This window comes from Panthera leo, chromosome B4, assembly GCF_018350215.1.
Source record: "Panthera leo isolate Ple1 chromosome B4, P.leo_Ple1_pat1.1, whole genome shotgun sequence".
Classification (NCBI taxonomy): domain Eukaryota; kingdom Metazoa; phylum Chordata; class Mammalia; order Carnivora; family Felidae; genus Panthera; species Panthera leo.
The window spans coordinates 38,433,133-38,459,558 of NC_056685.1; the positions used below are offsets into that span (position 1 = coordinate 38,433,133).

At 41.5% G+C, this 26,426-nt stretch overlaps 1 long non-coding RNA gene across 1 annotated transcript; it reads left to right on the forward strand.

The window, feature by feature from the left end:
- Window positions 1-11: 11 nt before the first annotated feature.
- LOC122225536 lies at window positions 12-13,003 on the forward strand. The gene is made up of 3 exons (XR_006205232.1): window positions 12-149; window positions 3,905-4,174; window positions 12,760-13,003. It is a non-coding gene; the product is annotated as an uncharacterized LOC122225536 (long non-coding RNA).
- The last annotated feature ends 13,423 nt before the right edge of the window (window positions 13,004-26,426 follow it).

The window sequence follows — 26,426 nt, forward strand, 5'->3', positions numbered from 1 at the left end:
TGGGCGGATCACGGTGGGCGGGGCTTGCGAGTAAGGGGAGTGTAAGGGAATTTAAAGGGCTTCTCCAACCACCTTTCCGGTGCTGAGTCCCCACGGCAACATCTCCTCCCCGAATGATCCTCAAGCAGCGGATGGTTGTATTTCCAACGGTATTTATTGATCACTACGTAGTGAGTGTCGTGTCAGAGTGCCAAGAATCAGACAGGCCTGAGAATTAATCCCAGAGTGGCCAGTGGCTTTTGGGACAAACTTCACAGTCTCTCAAGTTCCTCCTCTTCAGAATGGAGACAGTAATAGTACCCGCCTAAGGGTGTAGTGAGATCATTTAAAACAGCAACCACAGTATTTGACATGCAGTAAGAGCTCCCAGACAGCTAGCTAGGCTCTGGCATGCTAGACTGACCCGTAGGCAGCCCATGCCCTCGTAGAGCTTAGAGTCTTAGGGAAGAAAGCAAAAGGTAATTTAGGTAAATAAAAAGGTACAGTATGGTTTATAGGTAGTATGGCAAGCACAGGGTTCTTGGTAAGAGAGCCGCTTACCTAGGACAGAGTGTCTACTTTCCTTCTTCCTGCCTACGGAGTTTAAGCTAAGACCTAAAGGATACACTATTGAACTTACCTGGATAAAGAACCCTAAGAGATGGGGAGAATCTTCTGGGCAAAGAAATAGAATCTACCCAGGAGAAAGGAAAAAGAAACCGTTTGTTTATATTATCCTTCCGGGCTTTTCTACATAGCTCTACACATTAAAAAAAAAATTTTTTTTTTTTGATCAAGGAATACCTATAGATTTAGAACCTGGTTCTTTCACTTAATATCATATGGATAGCCTTCACTCCAATGCATTTAAGCCTATTTCATCATTTTGAAGGAGACCCATGGCATTCCGCGGTTTGTATGTATATCTTACACACACACATTTGAAGTAATTCATTGTGTTAAATATTTAAGTTGTTTTCAATTTTTGCTATTCTAAAAAGTGCAGCAATAAACATTCTTGTACATTTGTCCACTTACCTCCTTGGATTAGTTCTTATAAATAGACTTGTTCAATAAGAGATTATAGAGATTATAATCTAAATAAGAGATTATAGAAATTTTGGTACATATTGCCAAATCACACTCAAGAATAGTATCTAAATTTGAAATCTCTAATTTTTTCTTATAAATAGATTCAGATAGATATCTTCACCTTATTTTTTCCACTTTACTTTTTACAAAATAGTTAACCAGTTGCCCCAATATCACCTATTGAATAACCCATTTTTTCCCCAATGCTTTGGAGTGGCACGTTAATTACAAACTAAATGTGTGGGAGGGAGGCATATCTGTTTCTGAACATTCTTGTCTATTTTATTATCTGTGTATTACCCTGCCATGTCACACTTATAATCATTGCAGCTTTGTAACATATTTGCTGTTTCATAAAGCAAGTTCTCTCCTAATTCCCTTCTTTTTCAAAATTTTCAAAATCGTGAGTCTTCCCATTCAGGAATACATCTCTTCATGTATTTAGTTATTTTATATTTTCAAATACATACATATTTTTTCACAAAGATTTGCACAATTTTTGTGAATTTTGTTCCAAGATACTTTATAATTTTTTTGGTGTCATTGCAAATGAGACATTTTTCATTACTGTAAGTTAGGGAAACTATTGATTTTTGTCTATTTAACATGTAACCCTACACACTGAAAATGTCTTATTAGTTCTAATAGTTTGTAAGCTGATCTCTCTGAATTTTTATGTCAAAACTCATTTTACCTGCAAATAATGCAGTTTTTTCTCTTACTATTGCATTGGCCAAAACCTCAGAAAACTTTTGAGGAACACATGACAAGAGAATGAACATTCAGTCTACAATGCAGTAAAACAAGCATTTGTCTCTAGTTCGTTCTTGATATCCTTTAAATACACTGTCAACTTAGGGTGCCTAGCTGGCTCAGTCGGTAGAGCATGCAACTCTTGATCTTGGGGTTGTGTGTTTGAGCCCCATGTTGGGTGTAGAGATTACTTAAAAATAAAATCTTAAAATATGCTGTCATCTCTCAATTTTTTTTCTTTATTTGTTTTCAGAGTGCGAGTGGGGGAGGAACAGAGACAGAGGGAGACACAGAATCTGAAGCAGGCTCCAGGCTCTGAGCTGTCAGCACAGAGCCTAACGTGGGGCTCAAACCCACGAACCGCAAGATCATGACCCCAGCCGACATTGGATGCTTAACTGACTGAGCTACCCAGGCACCCCTAAAAATACAGTCATCTTTAAAGAAACTTCCTTCTAATCCTCGTGTCCTACAAGGTTTTAGGTAGGAAAGGAGGTTAAATTCTATGAACTGTCTTTAAGCTCTATTACTATGTTCACTTTTTACTCTGACTTGTTAATATAACTGTACTAGATTTCCTAATGTCTAGCCCACCCTTACATACTTGAAATAAACACTCCCTTTAGTGTGTTCACTACTCTTTGAATACACTACTGGATTCCATTATTTAGGATTAAAATTTATTTATAATTAATGAAATTGGCCCATTGTTACTAGTGTTTTTTGTGTTCATGTTCAACAATTTTTATTAAGTGAATACTATTTAGCTCTTTTTCAAAGATGGGGATTTTTATAAAGCAAGTTAGGACCATGTCCTCCACCTTTGTGGGGCTGGGACTATACTTCATTTCCTTGAAGTCTTAAGAGTTGCCAGTGGTGGTGATCAAAGAATGGAATGGAGAGAACACAACTGGTTTGAATATATATCAGCTTTTAAAATATAAACTGCTATATCTCAAAGTAATATGAAGGGAACATATTTCATAAATTGAAAATAGCTGTGCAAAGTTTAGTATTAAACTTTTTGCCTATCATTCTTGATTTATGACCACTGAGAGAACAAGAGTGGGAAGGGAACTTAATGACCATTTAGTCCTGGGGTCGCAAACTGATAGCTAATGAGCTTTAGCACACACAGAGTATCTAAGTTTAGGGGGTAAGTTACTGCCATTTTAAAACTAGGAAATTTCACATTCAATACTGTGACTCTGGCTTCGCTTAGACTCGGTATTCCATATGCCAACAACTGGCTAAAGTCTTGCTGATCCCGTCCCACTAGGAATGGCCTCTCAGCTTTACCTGAGTTACCAGGCCAATATCTCTCATCCTTAAATTACCTACTTGGGCCATCTAGGTATTTGAAATTGTACTAATAAGGCACCTCTTATTTGGCTAAGGAAATGCAATGGATCTGGGACTTTCTAAAATATCCTCATAGGAAACAACTTGACTGTACTTTTCTATACCTCTCAAGGACGGGCCCCATCACTGGGGCCCAGCCTCTCAGTCTTTCAATAGATTACTCTCTGCATGTAATGCTTGAAATGTCTCCTGTCACACAAGGTCTGGCACTGGGAATGTTTCCCTCTACATTATGGCTCTGGGCAATGTGCCACGGCAGTAGAAACTATGCTTACTGCCCATGGTCACTGGCTTTCTCAGGAAGACCAAACAAACAGAAGACAGTTTACTTTATCTTACGTGTTTTCTATATGTGTTCTGGGTGGAAGCGTCTAGAGCCATGCTAACCCCAGCCCAAGGATACTGAGTGCTTGCAGCCCCCCTTCCACCTGCTTGAGTGTATTAGATCTTTGAATACCAGGAGAGGAGGGAGGAAATGCCTGAGGGGAAAGGAAAGAGGAGAAGAAAAGGAGCAGTGGAGACCTGTCACTGGAAAGCATGAAAATGATCAGAAAACCATTAGTTGAGTGGCAAGGGAAAGTGGTGAAAACCAAATGTCACATAAAGACAGTAGAGGGAGAAAAGAGAACCAGTAAGTGGTGAGATGCAAGATATAGCATCACTTATAATTTTAATGTAATTTTCATAATTGTTTTTATTTTTAAATCTTCATTTACAGCCAGAAATAGGGGAGTGCTCAAAATGCACATGGAAGACAGGCTGGATTTGACAGAAAGGAGGAGCCGGAGACCGGAAGAAGGCGCAAAAGGAACGCCGAGGGGCCACAAGAAGGTACCCGGAGTAAGGGAGAAAAAGCAGCATTTGTGCCCATCAGCCTTGAACATAAAGACCCAGCCTCAGCCTGAAAAAGAGCCAACAATGAGGCAGCCCCAGAATCAGCCCTGCTGTTGAAGTCTGACGCATTAACAACCCCGACAGGAATTAAGAGGTGAAACAAGCAGATGAAACATTTGCTGAAGCCGAGATAAGCATTCCTGGGAAGGAATTTTTCAAAAAATCAAAATGAATCCTGTAAATCTTCCTAATTAGGAAACATGACCAGAAATTAAATTCAACTGAAAAAAAAAAATGAAGTGCTAAATAACTCCCCCACTAAATGGCAAGGCTCTATTGAAAATACCACTGATTATTAGTTTTAGCTGCTCAGGGAAATTATCTGGGCACAATGCTGGGCATCAACATGCAGCTCACAGCAGCAGTCAAAAGCAGCAGCTGAGATGTGTGGCCATCCTAATTAGAGGATGGAGATTCTGAAAAGGCTCTGGGGCTGTGACATTCCTGGCTGGGGCTTTCCTTCCAGGAATGCCACATTAGGGTTTTGGTCATCACATTGTCAAGAAGGACTTAATAGGACTGATCCGGAAAGGGACAACAGAAATGACTTAGAAAAGAGTGTGAGAAGCTTTGAGGTTAAAAGCAGAAAGCAGGAAAACACTTCCATAAGAAATAATTTTAAAAATTAGGAGACAGGGAGGCAAGCAAAAGCTTTGGGTGATGGAAAGAGTGGCCGGAGGGTGTCCTGCCTGCATTAGGTCATTGCAGGCATGTGGGGCTTTCTCTTGTTCCTAATGAGCATGTCCAGGGAGGTCAAGAAATTAGAACAAATTATCTGATATGAATTACTCTTCAGTTCTTCATTTGACAAATATTTACCAACCACCCTCCATGTTCTAGGCACTGTCTCTAGCTTTTTAGGATAGATCAGTGAACAAAATAGAGAAAAATCCCTGTCCTTGTGGAATTTACATGCTAGGGGGGCAGGCACAACATTGTGCAGTATGTTATAGGGTGATGAGGACTACAGAAAAAAAACAAACAAGGTAAGGATATTGAGAGTAATCAGGATGGTTCTCATTGAGAAGGTAACATTTGAGGAAAAGTCTGGAAGAGGTAAGGGAGCAAGTGTGATGTATATTTGGGCAAAAAGTATTCCATACAGAGGGAACAGTTGGTGCAAATTTCCTAAGAGTGTGAGTGTGTCTGAGTGTGCATGTTTGGAGAGCAGGGAGCAGATAAGATGTGCAGACTGAACTGGGCCTGGTATAACAATTAGCAAATACACGGCACAAAGTATGTGTTTGACCCTGTTATAAGCTCTTTCTATATACCAACAAATATAATTCTCATAACAACCCTATAGAGTAAGTGCCCTTATTACCCCCTTTTACATGTAAGGGTAGTGAGGCTCAGAGAGATTAATTACCTTGGCCCAAGACCAAAGATTCAAACCTAGGTGGCTGGCTACGGAGCCTGTGCCCCTAATTACTACTCTATGCCAGTTTTCAATGTGGTTTCAACCCATCTACTTCTGACACCAGACCTGATTACCCAATTGCAATTGGAATTCAAGTACTCCCCCAAGATAAATTTATGTTCTTCTTTATAAAAAGGCAGTGTTACTTGTTGCCTTACTGCCTACATCCCTTTCCCTGACCGTTTGCACCCTTCGCCTACCAACTCGAGGACTGCTCTTTTCTGCAAGTTCACCATGAAGTCCATTGCTTTCGTCCAGCAAATCAAGTACGTGTCTACGGATAGAGCTTTGATTCAGTGTGGGAGGGGGGGTTGGTGAGCAATAGAGGGGGCTTCTGTAGATTAATAATGCCCTATAGATCACTAGGAGGCAGGACAGAGCATACACTGCATTTAAAAACTAGATACGTATTGTCTTTCCTTCCACTTTAAAAGGCACCGTGTGGAGGAGGTGTGTTTGTAATACACTGACCACTGGCTGTTCTCATGCTTTCTTCCTGTTCTCTCAAGATAGAGTGCCTTTATACTAAAAACCATTGAATTATGCACTTTAAATAAAGGAATTGTACAGTATGTGAATTACAGCTCAAAAAAAGCTGTTAAAACAATTCATTTTTTTTAAAATATAGGATCTTTGCTTTCACATCCATGGTTTAGCCTCCTCTGGCCTCCTTCACATAGCTTTAGGGAGTCCAGAACCATACTCAGAAAGATGTCCACCAGTCTTAAACCCCAAGCACTCCACCCAAAGTTACAACTTTGTTTTGACTTCCATGCTTACAGCATTATGCCAAGGAATAAATGACTTTCCCATTATACCTTCGGTACCAATTTTCCTTATTAGAAAACAATAATTCTAACATTTGTATGTTGAGACAAGCACGTATCTATTATGCAATAGAAGGTAATATTCGCATACATGAGAAGGCAATATTCACATACTGTTAGAAGCAGCTTCTTGCTTGTGGCTGACTGTTTCCAGCTGAGGGTTAGGGGGCACGTGTTCCCTGCCTTTATGGGAGAGAAGCTTGAGATGACATGTTAAAGTCTAGAACAGTCAGGAAACTCAGAGGCTGATCCAAGCTCTGGTCGTAAGTAGCTGGGTAATGTTGCACAAGTCACATCCCCTTTAGGGGCCTCAATTTCACATCTAAAAGATGAGATCATTGGACCAGGTGATCTCCAATGTTGCTGCCAGATCTCACAGTCCATGATTTGGTGTCATAATGAGACAGATCAGATGCTGGGCTAAGGTATATCAGCACCATGATGCCCAGGCATTCAGGAAGCAAAAGATAAACTCCCTGCCTTTGAGGAACTTTTAATCTATTGGAGGAAACTAAAAAGAGAATTACATGTAAGACTTGTAAAAGATATCAAGTAAATACACAAGCCATCCAAAGAATGCAAGGGACAGGAATCAGCTAAGAATCAGTTCTCCTGTCCAGATCATTTTGCTTTGACTCACCTGTGCAACTAAAGAAACAAGGAGGCTCTTACTCTGTCAAACCGTGGGACCTCTGAGACAGGTACCCCTGATACAAAGGCACTCCTTGTAGACCTTGTGGATGGACTCAAATCACAGAATAAGAAACTTTCAGAGGAGAAAATGAACCCTAGCAAACATGTAATCCAAATCCCTCCATCAACATTTAACATTTGTCGATGATGCTTTCTCATGTTTACATTCTTACATGATAGGATACTCTTAACATTATCCATGATCCTGAATAATTCTAAAACTGGAATAGGAATGCCTGTAATATCCTTCCCTTCAAAGTCCGGTGGGTGAAATGTGGAATGGCTTTAAGACAAGGCTGATCATTACCACAGAATTGAACAAGATTTGCCTGGGAATCACTTCTCAAAAACCACTGCCCTGAAGAAAGTTAAGTTCCTCCCCTCTATCGTAGGGCGCTTGTACATTTTCCTATGTCATGCTTTCATTTCGCATCCATTCCCACTCCCTGAGGCTATTCTAAGCATTTCTGCAGGTCTTCAGTCACATGCCTTTGCATGTCCTCACTTGCCATGACTTCTTAAAAAAAAAAAAGTGAAACTAAAAACAAATAGAAAGGAAAAAATCAGCGTGATCTCTACCATTCAATTCGTTCATTTTCATCTGTCCTGGGAGGATATCTTTCAGCCTGGGCTCTGCTGGGTGAATACTTACTCTGGGACTAGACTAAAAATCACTGTCTCTGGGAAGGATCTTGGGGAAGGCCTGCCTGGATGAGCCGATGATACAAGCCTGTTAAATATTTGTCCCCTGAGGTATCTTCCACTCCAAATATTTTGGGATGCAGATAGGAATGGTGGTCCCTCAGATTGTCTGAAACAGGGTTTTTACTCCCTGACTGGAAATGTGCTCATTTCATCACTAGATGGCGCTGGCACACAGGCAAGAATGGCTGTGATTTAATTTAAAAAAAAAAAAAAAGGGAGCACAAACTTTCTAATAAGCCAGAGAATTCCTTTGTTTCTGGGTGGGCAAGATCAGCTTTTGTCAAGCACATTTAAGAATAGCTGTCTGGAGTAGCAATAATCTAATTGTGCTGCTTTACCCCAAATCAACCAAATGGTCAAGACCAAATGAAAGCAGTATAATGTGTATTTAGGAGTGAAGGCATTTATAAAAAACTACAGATCTCTTAACTATGTAGTGTCAAAAAGAGATAGGTGGTCAGGAGGCTCAACTGTGCAGTATAATTAAAAGTGAGAAGTTTTACATTCTTGTTCTGATATGGATTGATATGGATGGACCTTTGCCAGTTAAATAATACTGATATAAATTCAGGTAGCTACAAATTCAATTAAGAATTAAAGTAGAAACTTTCCTATTTCCCAACAAATCATATTGTTTGAACATATTTGTATCTGTTTCAGGATTGGTTGATGGACCATTTGATAAGTTATTCACTATTGGAACCATAACCACTAACCAAATTCTGCTAAGATAACATCTAAGTGGAGTCTTAGAATTTTGGATTTGGAAAGGAGCTTACATGACCTCTGTCTTCCTCCCAGCTCCCACACTAACCTCTTCCACATTAACAAGGGCTCACTCCGTCTGTTTAAACTCTTATAGTAACGGCAAACTGGCCACTCTGAGAAACTGCCCATCGTATTTCCAGAGAATTCCAACAGAGAGTCCTTTAGGTTGAACCAAAGCATGGCTCTTTATAACTTCTACCCATAGATTTCCATTCTTCTTTTTAAAGGAATTCTGAGCTTTTTTTCATATGACTTGTTTTTAAATATGTGATGCTTTAGGGGGCTCCTGGGTGGCTCAGTCAGTTAAGCAACTGTCTCTTGATTTTGGTTCAGGTCATGATCTCATGGTTTGTGAGTTCGAGCCCAAATCAGGCTCTGTGCTCATGCACAGGGCCTGCTTGGGATTCTCTCTCTCCCTCTCTCTCTGCCCCTCCCCTGCGCTCTCTCTCTCAAAATAAATAAAAACATGTAAAAAATTTAAAATATATGTGATGGTTTAGGACTTCTCAGCCCTTTCTTCAACCATGTTTTATATAACATGGTTTCTGAATTGATTTTGGTTGCCTTTTTCTGATTTATCTTAAAACGTGTTCTGATCACATAGCCAGCAGGACCATTAGCTGTCTTGGTTCAAACACTGTGTTTCTATGAAGAGGACCCACATTTGGTGAATTCTCTTCACCGTTTTCTTTTTGGAGCCTGTGGCCAACTCCTAGGTCACTCCCATGGACGTGGTAGGTCAGACCGGCCCAATCCTTGTATATGAAATTAATTTTTTAAGTTATAATGCATGTGTTCAGCTCTGAGATGTGGCACAGATTTCAGTTTCTGGCTGTGGTCTGTCAAAATTACATAGATTCATTTAATTCAGACTCCAATGCCAGACATAATGGGATTCAAAATTTTGTTCCTCTGCTCATGAACTGTGTCATCTTGGGCTAGTGACTTGATCTCTGAAAATGTCAGTTTCTTTATGTCTAAAATGGAGATCTAATATTACCACCTGCCTCAGAGAGTGGTACAATTTAAGTGTGATAATTTTGTGGAAAAATATTTAACACAGTTCATGCAATATAGCAAGTGTTCGCTAAGTGTTTGCTATTATTATTATTATTATTAATATTATCCAATCATCCTTCATATCAGCTATCCCTCCTTGTTCATGCCATATGAAAATCTGATAAGCATCTCCTGTAAGACACAGACAAAAATCCTTTCAGAGACGTGTAAAAGAGAGACCTCCGGGGCTCACCGCCGTGGCTTCCCTTCAGGCTGACATATGTACTAATCAGCAGTCTTTAGGTATAATTCTTACACCAGCCGTGGTTGTACCCATTGGCTATCAGCCAGGTCATGTCTCATCCACAAGGTGATTATGATAGATTTCGTCAGATGCCATGCTGAAAGCAAGTATGGTTTTGATGCCTCTTCTTTCTGCCAGTCTAATATCCCTATCCAAAAAGGAATAAATGAAGACATGTTTTGTTTTCTGAGATTTCGGGTTGGCTCTGAGTGATCTCTGCTTTTCTAAAGACTTACAAAGAGTCTACTTAATAATCTGTTCAGTTGATGGGTTAAAGTGGGGAAATTGTGGGTTATTTCCCCCTTCGTTTCTATTATTATAATAATGTTTGTGGAGTAAATAGCTTTTTAAAATTCTGTTCTAGAATTCTGCCAGGGATAATTGTCAAGCTGACTGGCTTATAGTTTTTATAATATGCCCCTTTCCCCCTTTTTGAGAATCGGGACAACTTTGTTCTTCTCTTGTCTGTTAACAGTTCTCCTATTCTCCATGCTTTTTCAAAGATTATTGACAATGGTTCTGGGAGTTCTTTGAGCAACCTGGGATGTGATTTGTCAAAGTCTGGAGATTTGAATTTATTAAGGGGGGTGAAAAGAACACCACACTAGTTTCTAGCTCTGGCTTTGCCCTTTACTAGCTGAGTGAGCGTGGGTACGTTTTGATTTTATTTCAGCTGAAACGTCCCCATCTGTGAAATACGGCATTGGGACCAGATGATGTTGAAGGGCCCTTCAAGGTCTGATGATCTCTGTTCTATGTCTCAAGTAATCTAACATTTTCTTACTAGCTTTTTTCATTGATCTCGGCTTTCAGTTTCCTCTCAATAAAATTTATTCTACCCTTTTTTTTTTTAATTTGGAAGATACATTTTGGTTTAGAATCCAAATGTTGCAGTGTGGCACTCAGAGTCCGACATATCTGGCCCCAGCGTTTAATTCTGGCTGTGTCCCCTCCACCCAGGTGCAAGCCTACTATCCATTCAGATGGACCATGCCGTCTTCCAGGTGCACAGGCCCTTCCATCCTTTTGCTAAGGCCACTTCCCTAAGGTGAAATGTGATATGTGATTCCCAGCCATCTCTTTCAGTGGGCTTTCACCGGCCCTTTAAAGCCCAGTGCAGTTACCAATCCTCCTGGGCAGTGTTTCCTAACCACCCCCAGGCACAGTGCTCTCCTCTCTCCAAATCTCTGATGCATTCAGGCAGTTGGTCTGCCACTTGATCACAATAATCCTTGTGGCATTTGGGTGTGGGTGTTGAATTGTGTTGTTATTGATTTGTGTGTCCTGGGCTGCTCCCTTCTTCCCTCTTCCCCTCTTCCTGTTGAGCAGTGTCCAGGGGATACTCCAAAAAGTTTGGTGGGCTATTGAATGAATTCCAAGCCATTGACAGTTTTTCCTAATCAGAATATTTAGGTAATAATCTAATATGCAGAAATTTCTTTTTTATCTTAGGAGTCATAGGAAGTAAGCCCACATAGCTCAATACTAGAACACATTTCATTTTAAGGCAAGAAAAGGATTTTAGTACACAATTGATAACAAAGCCCAAACTAGCTCACTTTCGTCCCTATGCTATGAAATTTGAGAAAAGTTGTTGAATGGACAACTAATTGCTTCAGGATCAATTTGCATCATTGGTGCCCATCCTATTCTAATCCAACCCTTCTTCTATTGGCCAACAGCCTAACGCATTTATATTTCACCAAATAAATGGTATAGTTACATTTCTTAACAATGGAGAAACTACTGTTGTGTGTCCTACATAACATCAAGTGCATCCCAGGGAGAACTGGCTTCTCCCCTCAATGTTTGTGAAATAGTTCTTGATAGTAAATTATAAATTGTCATGAGTAATCTTAACAGAACACTTCAGAATCACACCACTGTCATAAAAATACAGCTGACCCTTGAACAGTTTGGGAGTTAGGGGCACCAACCTCCTGCACAAGAAAAAATCCATGTATGACTTTTGTCTCCTCCAAGCCTCAGCTACTCATCCCTTCCTGTGGACCGGAAGCCGTACCCATAACACAGTCGATTTACACGTATTTTGTGTGTTATATGTTATATTATATGTAATGTGTATATACACATATGTAATATGTCATATTACATGCATGTATTCTTACAAAAAAGTAAGCTAGAGAAAAGAAAATGTTAATGAAATCCTAAGAAAGAGAATACATTTACAATATTGTACTGGAAAAAAATCTACATGTATCTGGAGCTGTGCAGTTCAAACCCATGTCGTTCAAGGGTCAACTTGTCCTATAGTTGTGGGCAAGCCTTGGGATGAGTTTGTGACAGAGGAAAAATAAATTCTTTCCAAAAATAAGCTGCTCCCAAAGCATGTCAGAAACAGAGCTGAGAAAAGAAGTCATTCTTATGTTCAACACACACTGAACATCCACTTATGTACCAGACCCTACTGGGGACATTGGCGTTAGGCACGAGGAGATAATAGAAAGGATATCTAGATTTTGCTCATGAGGAGCTCACCTTCTTGGGGGAGAGAGCACTAAAGAAACAGATAAGGACTGTGTGGTAAGAAAAATGCTATGTCGGTGATTTGTGAATCCACTGGGGCCAGGGGCCTGGGTAGAATGTAGAAGGCAGCAAACATCTTTGTTCCTGTGTAGGACTCCCAACCTCCCAAAACCTCCCCACACACCTGAGAAGAAGCTAAGTTCTCTGGTAGTCACTACCCCTGCCATCTTCCAACACCAGGAAACAGTTGGGAACTGGGAGGCTGAACCATGTACTATTATAGTGAGAGCTGCATACTAACAAGCCAGCCTGAGGCTTATAAAGCAGTGTTTGTACAGCTCACTCATTGCCCTGGTTGGGGTGATAAGCACAAATTTCCCAGGCAAATACAAGTAAAGCCAGTGCTTAGTAAGCTCGTAATAAATGGGAGTGTTTATAACTGTTAAACATAATGATAACACTGGAACTCTTTACAGGAAAGCAAAAGTAAAAGTGTGTGAAGAAACAGCCCAGCCACATGCATTGCTGGACGCATCATCAGCCGTGGGAACATAAACTCCTGCTCGCCAGTAACAGTCATCCAGAAATTACACCACTGAAGCCACATCTCCTTCCCTTAAAGAGCACTGTCAAGAGCACTTGTCACTTCAAATCAAGGAAAGTACTTTCCCTGGCAAATCCCATCCCTGTGAAGCCAACCTTATCTCTCACATGCCTGAACCCCTGACCCCCTCCCCCCGCCCCCAGCCTTCACCGGGTTGCAAATTCCAAGCCAGCCCATTGCCTGGACCATGGCTTCCCCACATTTTCTCCTTTTCTCTTCCAGCTTGGTCTCAGATGACTGGGCAGGGCTCTTTCCCCCCACCCCCACCGTACCTCCCCAGAGAGGAGGATGAGATCACTTCTTCCTTCCACCTGAGGAAACGGAGGCCCACAGAGTTTTGCCACTTGTCTCAAGTCACACTTCTAGTAAGGGCCCCAGGGGACCCTGAACAGGAATTGTGACCTGGCCTGTTTTGCAAGCCTCTGAGCTGTCTGCACATCCTGCCCTTCACCAGCAGGGGGCTCCATTGCTGCCTTGTCTTCCCTCTACCCACAGAGGTTCTCAGTATGGAGGAAGAAGGGGGTGGGGTCGTCCAAGCTCCCTGAGAATTGTAGCATCACTGGGGGAGGAGGAAAGGGGACCCAATGGATTTCCCAGAGGACTTCCTCCTACAGGGAAACCCCTCATCCCCACAGCCATGAAGGCGAGGCCGCCATGTGAAAAACTGTTGACCAAAAACCATGGGGGATTGCAGTGGTGTAAAAACACTTTCAGTGGAGCAGATTGGAAATGGGACTCTGGCTCTGCCATTTGCCAGCTCTTGGTCTTGGGCCCATGAATGTCCCCGAGGCTCCCTTTCCTCATCTATAAAATAGCTACAGTAAATACCTACCTCATCAATTTGTTCTGAAGATTCAATCTGGTGATGCGGGTCAAGCACGTGGCCCCATGACTGCGGTTATTTCAAGTACTTGAAATCTGTTTTATTTCGAGAAAATGACTTGCCTTAGGTGGAGAGGTGATTTTTTTTAACTTCATTTTCTGCACTTTAATGTATTTATTAAGTAATGTGTTAATGGGGGTGCCCGGTGGCTCAGTCCCTTTCACCTCCAACTTCAGCTCAGGTCATGATCTCACGGTTCATGAGTTCGAACCCCACTCGGACTCTGTGCTGACCTCTGGGACCCTGGAGCCTGCTTGGGATTCTGTGTTTCCCTCTTGCTCTTTGCCCCTCCCCCACTCGTGCTCTTTCTCAAAAATAAACATAAAAAAAGAAATGTGTTAATGGATTAATAAATAAATGCATGCATCTTTAAAATGTAAGAAAAACACGAGTTCTTTCCAAAGTAAAAATGTTCAGTGTGCTTTAGTCCTAAAAGCTTCATGAGACCTTCTGTAAGAATGTCAAAGAGCAAACTGGAGCAGAGGGGGCCTGAAGCTGTTTTGTTCTACTGTGGCTGAAGTTTTTGGCTCAATGTGGAGTGTCAATAAAGACCTCCACAAGACATAGCTAGGAGGAGGCTTTAGGACCCAAAGCACAATATTTGTCATTCTCCAAAAGTTGTAGGGTCCATCTCTGATGGCGCCATTCCCAAGAATAAACTCCTGGACTTCTCATGTGGAATAGGAGCCTGTTAGAAAAACCCCTCAAAGACACACATTTACAGCCAGACTTAGAGGCCTGTGGGAAAAGTAATTCAGAAAACAAACAAGGAAAGCAACAGAAGACTCGGTATCTACATGTCCTGCCTCCTATCTTCTTCTCCAGGCCATGAAAGACAGATCCCCGGGGATTTTAGGGCACAGCACATGTTGCTTTCCCATTTGCTTGGTGTGTACAATCTTACCAGTAGGCTGTGTCCTTCCACCTGCGCCGCAGAGTTTCTGGCTATGCTACCAGGACAGCCCAGCCAGAAACAGTCTGAGGACTGTGCAGGCACAACACTCCCTCCAGGGTTCTCTTGCCCTCTCCATGATTCCCTTTCCTCACGTCCTCCTGGATATCCCTCAAAGTGTTTTGCTTGGTTTTTAGAGACACTATATGGTTTCTCATAGAAGTTTCTTCATTTCATGGGAACATTGTTTCAATGTGTAAAACCTTACACCCACCTAGTGTCTCCATTTCTTTTTTTAATTACATCTTAAGCCCCTGAGACTGGGCATCTACCCAACTTCTTCCACTGTTCCCCTGAAAGCCAGTGACCTTCTTCTTCTCAAATCTGGTGACTTTCCTAAGCTACCCTCCCTGCCCCCTTTCTCAGCCCTGGGGCCTCCCTGGGTTTGGTCACCCAGCTAAAGACTCCTTTCTGAAAATACTCTTCATTCCATCCTCTCTGGCATGCTTGGTTATCTTCACTCCTTTGAGCAAGAAAGTAGGTATGAACTCACAAACCAAGCAATGCCTTTTTTCTGTGTTTTCTGCCTTCCCACCCCAACACACACACACACACACACACACACACACACACACACACGTGCACGCACAGCTCCCTAAGTGTGGGTGTCCTGTAACACTTACTCCTTGGGCTATGCTCTTCCTTTTTTTTGTCTTTCTCAGTGAACTCATCCCATCTCATGCTTTTTAGCCATCAGCTCAGATGGCAGTGCCCACAGTCTTCATCTCTAATTGTGACTTTCAGAGCTTCTGGGTTGGTGAACACATGGAGATTTCAAGAGAATGGAGTATCTGTATATAGAATGGAAGCTCCATACCCCTTCCCTACACCTTTTCCTATGCATCTCTTCCATCTGAATGGTCATCTGTATCCTTATCATACCTTTTAATGAACTGGTAAATGGAAATATTCTTGGAATAGGAAAAAGAAAACAACAACAGAGAAACTTTCTGCATGGCAAAAAGGGGTCACTTGACCATCAAAGACCCAAATACTCTTTTTGCCTTTGAAGCAAGAGGACATTGAGAAGGTGGAACTGTCAGGATTAAAGAAGATTGTGCTGGCATTAGTTCCTAAAGGGTGCCTGGCCTTGGAAGATGAGTCTCTGACATTTATGATGGTGTGGGAGTTGAAGAGAACTGCAGTTATGAGTCTCTATGAGTGGCAGTGTCCAGGATAAATAAATAAACGTAAAAAAGAAAAAAAAAAGAAGCATGACAAAGGAGAAATACCTATGGTCATGGCGCCTGAAGTAGACCAGCTAATTGTGACCCTCAGGTCTATTCTGTCTCATGACTTAGAGGATGCCTCCACTTGGTGTCTTCTCAGATTCAGTTAGTGGAGTTAAACACATCTATCCCTTACCAACCTCTTCATGGGTATTTCAGTCTGGTTTTCTAACTTCTCCCTGTCTTACACATTTTCACCTTGGTGGCGAGACCAGCTATAGCTACACGTTTTTGTCACCCCATGTACCAACATATCTGTATTACAACTTTATTTTTCTCTTTTAAAATTTTTATCTTACTTATTTTTGAGACACAGAGAGAGAGAGAGAGCACTTGTGCGTGTGAGGGAGGGAGGGGCAGAGAGAGAGAGAGAGAGAGAGAGAGAGAGAGAGAGAGAGAGAATCCCAAGCAGGCTCTGTGCTGTCAGCATGGAACCTGATGTGGGGCTTGATCTCACATCCCTGAGATCATGACCTGAGCCAAAATCAAGAGTCAGATGCTTAACTAAGTCACCCAGACACCCCTGTATCTCACCTTTATACCACTGCTATGGATGAGCTGGCCCTGGTCCTTGCAAAGGCCACTTTCTCCATGCACACACCAGATCCCATCCTGCAAATTTACTCAGACATTTTCCTAGCAATTCTCCTCTCTGTTCTGGAGAATCACTTCTCTGCTCTCTACTGGATCTGTCCCATGAGCATTCAGACATGGCTCTATCTTAAACACACACACACACACACACACACACACACACACAGGAAACCTCCCTAACCCCACTTCCTACTCCAGCTGCCATCCCGTTTCTCTTCTTTACACAGCAAAACTCCTTTCAGTAGTTGTTTATACTCATAGTCTCCAATCTTTCTTCTCCCATATTCTCTGTTGAACTCGGTCTCATTAGGATTTCACAGCACCCTACCCTCCCATGCCCTCCCACGCATGCCATCACTGCCAAGACCGTTCCTATGAAAATCACCAATAATTGCCTCACCATTGCAGTCTGCGGTCATCCCAAATAATCACTGTGCCTGACCCCTTGGCAGCATTTGGCCAAGTTGATCACTCCATCCTTCTTTAATACACTCTCTTCACTTGGCTTCTGGGAAGCCACCCTCTTCGGATTTTCCTTCTTCCTTCCTGGATACAGCTTTCCAGGCTCCTTTGTTGATTCCACCTTATTCCCCACTTCTTACTGTTTGAATGTCCAGGACCCAGTCCCTAGACTTCTTTCTAATTACTCTCTCTCCCTGAGTGACCTCATCCAGTCCATGGTTTTAAATATTATCAATATGCCTATGATGCCTGCATTTGGAATTGCATGTACATGTATCCGATTGCCCATTCACAATCTCTATTTGGATGTATAAGAGGCATCTGAAGGCATCCAAAACTGAATTCTGGTCTTGATACCAAAGCTTGGTCTTCTCACAACCTTCTCCATCTTAGTCAATGGCATTCTTCTGGTTGGTGGGGCTTAAAATCTTAGAATCCAATCTCCTTCCTCCCCCCACCCCCTGCTCCCTCTCTCTTCTCTCATATTCTATGGTGATTCTTCTGCAAATCCTGTTCTCTTTACCTTCAGCGTAATGTGCATAATACAACTGCAACCCACCACTTCCAAGGTACTTCCTTAGTCCAGTCACCATGTAATGGCCTCCTAACTCCCTGCTTGTGCCTGGCTGCCTACATGCTATTCTCAACAGAGCTCTCAGAGCAATCCCGTGTAGCCTGAGTTTGTCACTTCCCTGCCTCCCACGATGACCTGAACAAAGATCAAAGTGTCTACAGTGGTCTGCGAGTCCCTCCATGGTCTGAAGCCCTGTTGCCTGTTGTGCCCCATTTCTAAATTCTCTCCCCCTTGCCTTCTCCACTCTACCTATGCTGGCCTCTGCTCCACCTCAAACATGCTGGGTGTGGTCCCACCTCTGGATCTGCCCTTGCTCTTTCCTCTACCCCAATAACTCTTCTACAAATATCTATATGACTTGCTTCCTTACTTCTTCAGGTTTGTATTCCAATTTCATCTCCAGCTGAAGATGTCCCACTTACTCTATTTAAATAGCCCTCTTCCCAGTCTCAAAGCTCCCTAACTCCCTTACCCTGCTTGGATTTTTCCACAGCCTTATCACCAACTGTCATTATGTATATTTACTTGTTTCTCTTTTTCTTTTAATAGCCTACCTTTCCCTTTTAAAATGTAAGCTCCGTGATGGCAGGGATTTTTGTCTGTCTTGTTGACTTCTGAACCCTCATTGACTAAAATGTGGACACATAGTAAATACGTGTCAAGTACCTGAATGAGTGAATGGATTTCTCCCTTGAAGATGATTTTCAGGGGTGCCTCAGTGGCTAGTCAATTGAGTGTCTGACTCTTGATTTCAGCTCAGGTCATGATCCCAGGGTCATGGGATCAAGTCCTGTGCTGGGCATGGAGCCTGCTTAAGTTTCTCTCTCCCCCCACCCCCACCCTTGCCGCTCCTTCTCCTCTCCCATGCTTGCTGTCTCTCTCCCTCTAAAATAATTTTTTTTAAATGATTTTCAGATTTCCTCTTATATTCTCCATTTTAGCTACCAGCCCTAGTTTAGAACTTATTTTCTCAAGTCTGTATTACTATAATATCCTATGCCCTGGTGTCCTTTAGTAACAGAACCAAGACTATTAAACAGGTTTCCTGATTCTCAGCCTAGATTACCTCCACTGCCTGGTCATTCCAGCCTCTAAATATTTTTAATGTTCTGTTAGTAGTGCCCATCTATGATGGCAGGCTTAGCCAGAAACTCATGGAGAACATAAGCTTTGATTATGCTTGAGAACCCTGTTTAAGCAGTCATAGGAACAAACTTTTGCCCCCATTCTTAGAGGTTCTAACGTCTTAAATTATATTCTTGTCAGACTTTGTGGTTAAAAAACCACAGCACAGAAAGTGAGTACATTATTGGGAATGGAGGAGCTTGGACAAGCTGAGTAACATAAATACATTCTTTTTGGAACCCCTGGAGTTTCTGGGAGCCCCTCTTCCAGGAGAATAACAAGGCTGAATTGAGTGTAAGAGACATATCTGTGATTTTCATAACCTTTGCTCCCTCCTTTTCCATGTGGCAGAAGGCTTTCTCTCTGAAACCAGGAAAAACAATGGAGCCACAGCATGGCCCTGGGCTTTGCAAACCCAAATACCTAGCAGGACCAAGTAGAGAATGTAAATGAGGAAAGAAGTACAGATCATGAAGACCTGGGGAGGGCATGATCTCCCTAAAGGGATCACCTCTCTTCAACTTGGCCAGTGGTTGCCAGGGGAAAAATGTGGGTCCACAAATTTTCAAAAGAAGCTGGAAATCTGGAATTTGATGATGGAAAAATCTCCTAAATTGTAAATGTTGACAATATATTCAATTTTTTTTTAAATGCCATATGGTTCACAAAACACATCTCTGGGCTATATTGGTCCTGTGAGCTGCTTTCCCTACAACCTATCAGGCAGGAAAAAGAGAATAAGCAGTAGGGTCATACAGATTGAATTAGACTCTTGGCTCGATCTATTAGATCACAGACAATGTTATTTCAAGTTACTTAAACCAAGCTTCATGTTTTCCATCTCCAAATTCAGGACAGTGCTTACAGGAGTGATATACAAATTAAATGAAATAGTGTTGTTGGCACTCAATGTTAATTTCCCTTCTTTCTTATTCTCTGCCCTCTCCCCTCTTTCGCATTGCACAATAAACTGGAAAGAACAGCTCCTCCACATTCTTATTTGAAGCAAGTTAAGCAACATTTTTTTATCATTTGTCATACATTTTTCTAGGCAAATTGAACATGATGAGCCTAAAAGTACACCAGTTGTTTACCAGACCTCATTTGCATCTGTGATAGGAAGCAAACCTGAAGAGGAACTTTTTGGTTGTTACTCTGTTTCGCTTTATTTTATTGTGTTTTATTTTTAAAGGACAGGAGGACAGAGGATGTATTAAAGAAACATTCTTCCCCAAATTAAATCAAATTCAGAAAACACGATGTCCAGCCGCAAAGGGGACCCCGGCACAGCCAGAAGAGAAAACTCCACAGCACTCCTTAGGTTTTCAAAAAGCCTTTACAAAAGTGGGAGGGAGGGGCACAGAATCAGAGCAGAAAAGCAGAGTGTCACTTGCTTGTAGCCACCACGTTAGCAAGTCAGGGGCTCAGAAGGAGCTGAGACTTGCAAAAAGTGCTCAGGAACAGCAGAAAGGGCTTTATGCAAATATGTTCTGCTCAGGAAGACTAGGGAAGGACAGGTCCAGTGCTTAGGGCAGAGGATGTAATGCTAGCAGGTGAGAGATACAAAGCAGAGTTACTCAACTCCTACTTAGCTTCCATCCTATCTCCAAGAAGGATCTTTAAGCTGGAAAGAGTATAAACATGGTGAAGAGGAAATTGCAGCCCTAGGTGCGAAGCTCCTTAGAAAATAAATACCTGGCCTCTCTAAATAAGCTCAGGTCTCCAGGCCCTGACAAATTACATGCCTGGGGACTGAAACAGCTTGTAGGTTTAATCACAGAACCATTGTCAGTAATCTTTCAGGAATCTCTGGAGGGATGCCAAAGAAATAGTGATGGGCAGCTGTCCTAGTTGTGAAAAGGGAGACTACGTAGGTTCAGGAAAGTTTGCACTGTTCAGTTTAATTTTGATCCCAGCAAACCCTAACCTGGGTTATTAAAGAGTGAGATTATAATCATATCAAAAAGGAAGTGGTATTCTCAAGAAGCCAGTACAAATTCATGCAGAATAAACCACATCATACTGACATCATTTCATATTTTTTACATTTTTTTTGAAAGGTTACCAAAACTCACCGGATTATTCCAGAGGGAGCGAATCTTTCAGCAGGGCTTTTGACAAAGTTTCTCATGGTAAGATGAATAGATAAGGACCAGATGCTTTCCAGTTGAGTGAAGATACAACCAGGCAAACCACGGCATCCAGAAAGCATTGCACGATTGAGCGAAGTCACCCAAGGAGAGGTAGATACAACAAGATGCCTCTGGTCCCTGTTTGGGACCGGTTCCGTTGAAAATCTTTCAGTGACATGCACTATATGCCAACATGTAAATATGGGCTGACACAAAATGAAATATAAATAATATGCTGCATGACAGAAACAGGATATGGTCTGCCTGAACAAGGAGCCAAAACAAACACAGTGGAATTTAATGGGGGGGGGGGGGGGAGAGGAATGAAAGTTTTTCATTTTGATTTAAAGAAAACAACAAGTCAGTTATTAAAACTGTTGACAATAGTTAATGTAAAGAAGTCTTGAGGACTTGAGCTCAAAAAGCTCAACATAAGCCAAAAGTTCTGACATGGCTACAAAAGACTAATGTTCATCAGGCAACAGAGAGGGAAGCATAGGGCGCTCCCCTGCCCCCCACCAGTCATGAGCATGCCATTGGGCCACTTCCCTCAGGGTCTCAGGGTTTGCCCTAGGCACTGGGTTTCTCCTTCATATTAAGCTTTGTGGGCCTTTGTCATTTTTTTTTTTTTAGTTATAAAATCAAAATATAATCATTAGAAACTTAGAAATGTAGAGAGGTAAAAAAAGAACATGAAAGCAATCTAGTTCTCTCATCAGTTGAGGATCACTACTGATTTCATTTTGGTATGCATCCTTCAGATCTTTTTTAGTGTAAGGAGGAGGCAAAGGGGAGAAAGTTTTAAAAAGGGGAAAACGTACGGGCACCAGGGTGGCTCAGGCGGTTAAGTGTCCTACTGTTGATTTCGGCTCAAGTCATGATCTCATGGTTTGTGAGTTCGAGCCCCACGTCAGCTTCTGAGCTGACAGCATGGAGCCTGCTTGGGATTCTCTTTCCCTCTGCCCCTTCCCCCAGGATTGCATTGTCCCTCCCCCCCCCCCCCCGGCCCCCACCTCTCCCTCTCTCTCCCAAAATAAATAAAACTGTGGCTTATGTAGTTTTATATGGTTTTAAAAAGTAACGTCGTATCCTGAATTATCTCCCCAACTCATTATATATCCTTTAAAAACACAGCTTTAATAGTTACACATTCTATTATCATATGGATATGCCTTAATCTGTTTACATTGACTCATTTAGGTTGTTTACATTGTTTACATTGACTCATTTAAGCTGTTTCTTTTTAGAGGTGTGGCAGGGAGATGACACCAGATTTTAAAGGGGATACCGACAAAGCAGTGAGCAACTCAGGGTGGGCAGCAAATTAAGAGAAGGCTCTTGGAAACCTTGTCGTGAGAGGGGCAGTTAGAAAATGAGAATGTTTGTCCCAGGGAAGGGCAGACTGAGAGAACCCTGAAAGTTGTCTTCAAATCCTTGAAGAGCTGTCACAGGGGAGAGAGAGAGAATTAGTGCTGTGTTGCTCCAGAGGTTGAATGAAGAGAGTGGAAACAGGTTGGGGGGAGTCTGATCACAGCTCCATCTATCACGATTCCTGCTGCCTACCAATGGCCACCATGGGAAATGCTCAAGCTGAGGCAGGATGGCCACCCGGGGCAGGAATTTGTGGACCGGATTCCTCCATGGTGTGGGAGGCAGAAATAATAACCTCAAAGATTTCTTCCAACTGGAAGGTTTGGTGTTGCTTTCTAAGTAACAAAACTGCCCTTCGGTGACCTTGCTTGCATGAAGAATTTATGGCAGGTAAGGAGGACAGAAGTCGATGTCATTAATTTTACTGCCAGGGTGAGCACTGTAGCTCAGAGATACAATATACATCTTTGTGCTCTGTATTGGTTCTCATCTAGATAGCAGTTTACAGTCAACAATGTGTTTTTCATATACACCTTGTAATTTCATTCTTGTAACAGCTTTGCGAAGTAGGTGTTATCATTCTCCCACATTTAAAAACGAGAAAATTGAGGCCTAAAGTGCTCAAGTGACACAGCCCAATCCTCCAGCTCCTGTTCCCTGGTACTTTCCACGATAAGATGTCACTCCTCTGGTGTGAGTCCCTGGGCGGTCTTTTATGGGCTCCCATAGGAGGGTCTTTTGTCCTTTACACCGTGTGTATTTCATAGCTAGGCTGCTAGATTTTAAAAACCCATTCGGGTAAGATTATATGTTATTTTTCTTTTTCCATGCCATCCTCCTGTTACTCAACGATGTCTCTAGAATGCAGATCCAACCATGTCAGCCCCCTGTTTAGATATCTCTAGTTTCCCTTTGTCTCCCACAGTGACTCCTAACCCAGTTGGGAGGGGACATTTTGGAATCTTAGCAGGAAATGAAGCATGGTTCAAAGCATCAGACATTATTTGAAAAGAAAAATTAAAGCTCTTGGCTCATAAATACATTTCCTGCTTGGTAGTGATATATAGGCAATACTATAGCCCTCAATCTTTTTGGGAGAGCATATTATTTTGAGAGTGCAGATGAGTGCATGGGATTTTAATTTTTATCAAAGGGACCAATAAGGTTTTAATGCTGCTGTTTGAGAAACACTGATGAAATAATGCCACCTCTTTCACGTATCAGATTTTTAAATACAGTCAGGCTTATGTCTGGGCTCTCTATCTTCTATTGGTCTAGGTTTCTATGTCGAAGCAATTCCATCTTTTTTTAAATTAATGTTTTAAAGTGTATTTATTTTTGAGACAGTCAGAGAGAGTATGAGTGGGAGAGGGATGGAGAGAGAAAGGAAAGAGAGAGAGAGAATCCCAAGCAGGCTCCATGCTCCTCATTGAGCCTGATGCAGGGCTTGATCCCACAACTGTGAGACCATGACCTGAGCTGAAATCAAGAGTCGGACTCTTAACCCACTGAGACACCCAGGAACCCCAAAGCAATTCCAGCTTAATTATTGTGACTTGATAGGATGTTTTGACAGGACAAGCGCCTCTAATGTTTTTCCCTCCAAAATTGTCTTAGCTATTCTTGGCCCTTTGTTCTTCCATATTAATTTTAGTATGAGTTTTTCAAGGTCCTTGAAAAAAAACCCCTCATTTTAATTTTGGTTGTCACTGCACTGAAATCATGGATTTAAATTGGGGGGAAAAGCTGACAAGCTAATGATATTGAGTCCTTCCATCCATTTATCCAGGTGTGGCAGGGTATGCTGGTCACCTACTCATTAGCGACATGCCCTACCCCATGCCTTTCTTGTTGGTAGAACAACAAGCCCCATGATAGAGGCTGCAGACAGGAGATGCTCTCCCAGCTCCCTTACTGGCAGGCATGACCTCAGGACGTCCTCCTGGGCAGTGGGGCATAAGGTGAAGATTTATGAGAAAGGTTTGATAATAATGGATGTGTGAAGAGATACTTCTACGTCCTTCAGAACAGGGCTATGTGAGGAAGACTTTGCACACAGACTAGAGTTAAGACATCTAACCTGCAACCCTGAGAAGACAAATCTGAGGATAAAAGCCTTGCTGGAGAGGACACAGCATAAAGATGGAAAGAGCTTGAGTGTTTGATGACATCTTGAGTGGCAGAATTAAACAACCCTGGACCTGCTTATGCTGGACTTCTTATGCAAAATAATAAACATTCTCTGATTTAAGACATTTTTGGTTGGGTATCTGTTACTAGCATGTGAAAGCATCCTGATGAATGTAACAGGCATTTTTTTTTTCCATTTCCTTCAGTATTATTTCCTAATTTTTGCCACAGACACTTCTTACATTTTTGTGAATAAAACATTTTAAAAATTATATTTCTTATTATCTGCTACTGATGATGAGGTAGGCTACTGATTTGTTTGTTGGTCTTATATCCAGCCTTCGTGATCACTTTTATTAATTCCCAAAAGTTTGTCTAGAAAATCTCATACTATCATATCATCTGCAAGTAGGGACAGTTTTCCTTTTGCTTTTAAATTCTTGTGTCTATTACTTATTTTCTTTATCTTATTGTATTACTTAGGCTTTCAGTAAAATATTGAGAAGGAGCAGTTACAGTAAGCAGTCCTGGCTCCTCTTGACTCTGATAGGAATCCTTATGAAGTTTTATATCTTAGGTCTCAGTGTGGCATGACTCCAGGGGACTCCATCACGTTACTCTGCCATTATGTGTGATTTTGTGATACATTTTTATAAATATTCCTCATTTGGCTAAGCTATTCCTTTTTGTATCAGTTTGCATTAGGCTTGGCTGCAAGTAACACAAGTCTAAATAGCAGTGGATTAAACAAGATAGAAATGTATTTCTCACATTCAAGGTGTCCAGAGGTAGTCCATTCAAATGGCACACAGCGAGCGCATCGCAGTCTGAGAGATTCTGGTTTCTACTTTCACATTCCACCATCTTCATGGGAAAGGTGGAAAAGCTTTTCCCAATAGGTGAAGAAAAAGCATTTAATAGAATTTATCACAGACATGGGGCGCCTGTGTAGCTCAGTCAATTAAGCATCTGACTTCAGCCAGGTCATGATCTCATGGTTTGTGAGTTTGAGCCCCGTGTCAGGCTCTGTGCTGACAGCTCAGAGCCTGGATCCTGCTTTGGATTCTGTGTCTTGCCCTCTCTCTGCTCTTCCCCTGCTCATGCTCTGTCTCTCTCTCCTTCAAAATTAAACAAACATTTAAAAAATTTAAAAAAAAGAATTTGTCACAGACTTGTGATTTTTTTTTAAACCTTAACAAACTAGGACTAGAACATATGGCCAAGGTTGTTGACTTCATCCAGTATTTATTCTCCCCTTCTCCCATTGTAAAAATAAACTTCAACCTTTTCATCTGAATTTTCAAGTTTATTTGCATACATTTATCTATTTTCTCCCCATGGTTTGTTTACTCCATATCTTAATGTGGTATGCGTATGTTCTTTTTTTGTTCTTTTCTGTTGTACTTCTCAATATTGTTTATTTATGCCTTTTTTTCTTGGGTAGCCTTGCTAAATATTTTTCTTTTATTCAAAAAATCCAATCTTACTCATTGATCTTTTGATACAGTTTGTTTTCTAATTTATTGATCTCTCTTTTAGCTTTATTATCTCCTTCCTTCTGGTGTTTCTAGGCTTTTTCTGAGTTGAATTGATTGTACATTCATGTAATTTTCATCTTTCTTTTTATAAATTAATTGTAGGTTCTAATTGTACCTTTTTTTTTACATAGCCCTGATGAAAAGTTCAGAATCAGAATAAAGAATATCACACAAAACAATTCATGAAAATTAAATACAAATCCCTTAATGATTATGAAACAAAAGGATCTAGGCAATGGGTTTGAAGGGACTGAATATGTACCATTATGTAGCTCTATGTACAAAATTATACCTTTTAATTTCACTCTAGCTGCATCTTACGTTTATATGTGACCCTTTCATTTTTATTCAGTTTAAAATATTTTAGACTTTCCACTGTGATTTCCTCTTGAACCCAAAAACTATTTAGGAGAGCATTTTTAAGCTCCCAAACATGTTTGTTCCTTTGTTTGTTTTTAACTTAAAAAGAAAAAAACAAACCCTGGGGGGATTCCTAGGGAGTTCAGTCAGCTAAGCATCTGACTCTTGATCTCAGCTCAGGTCATGATC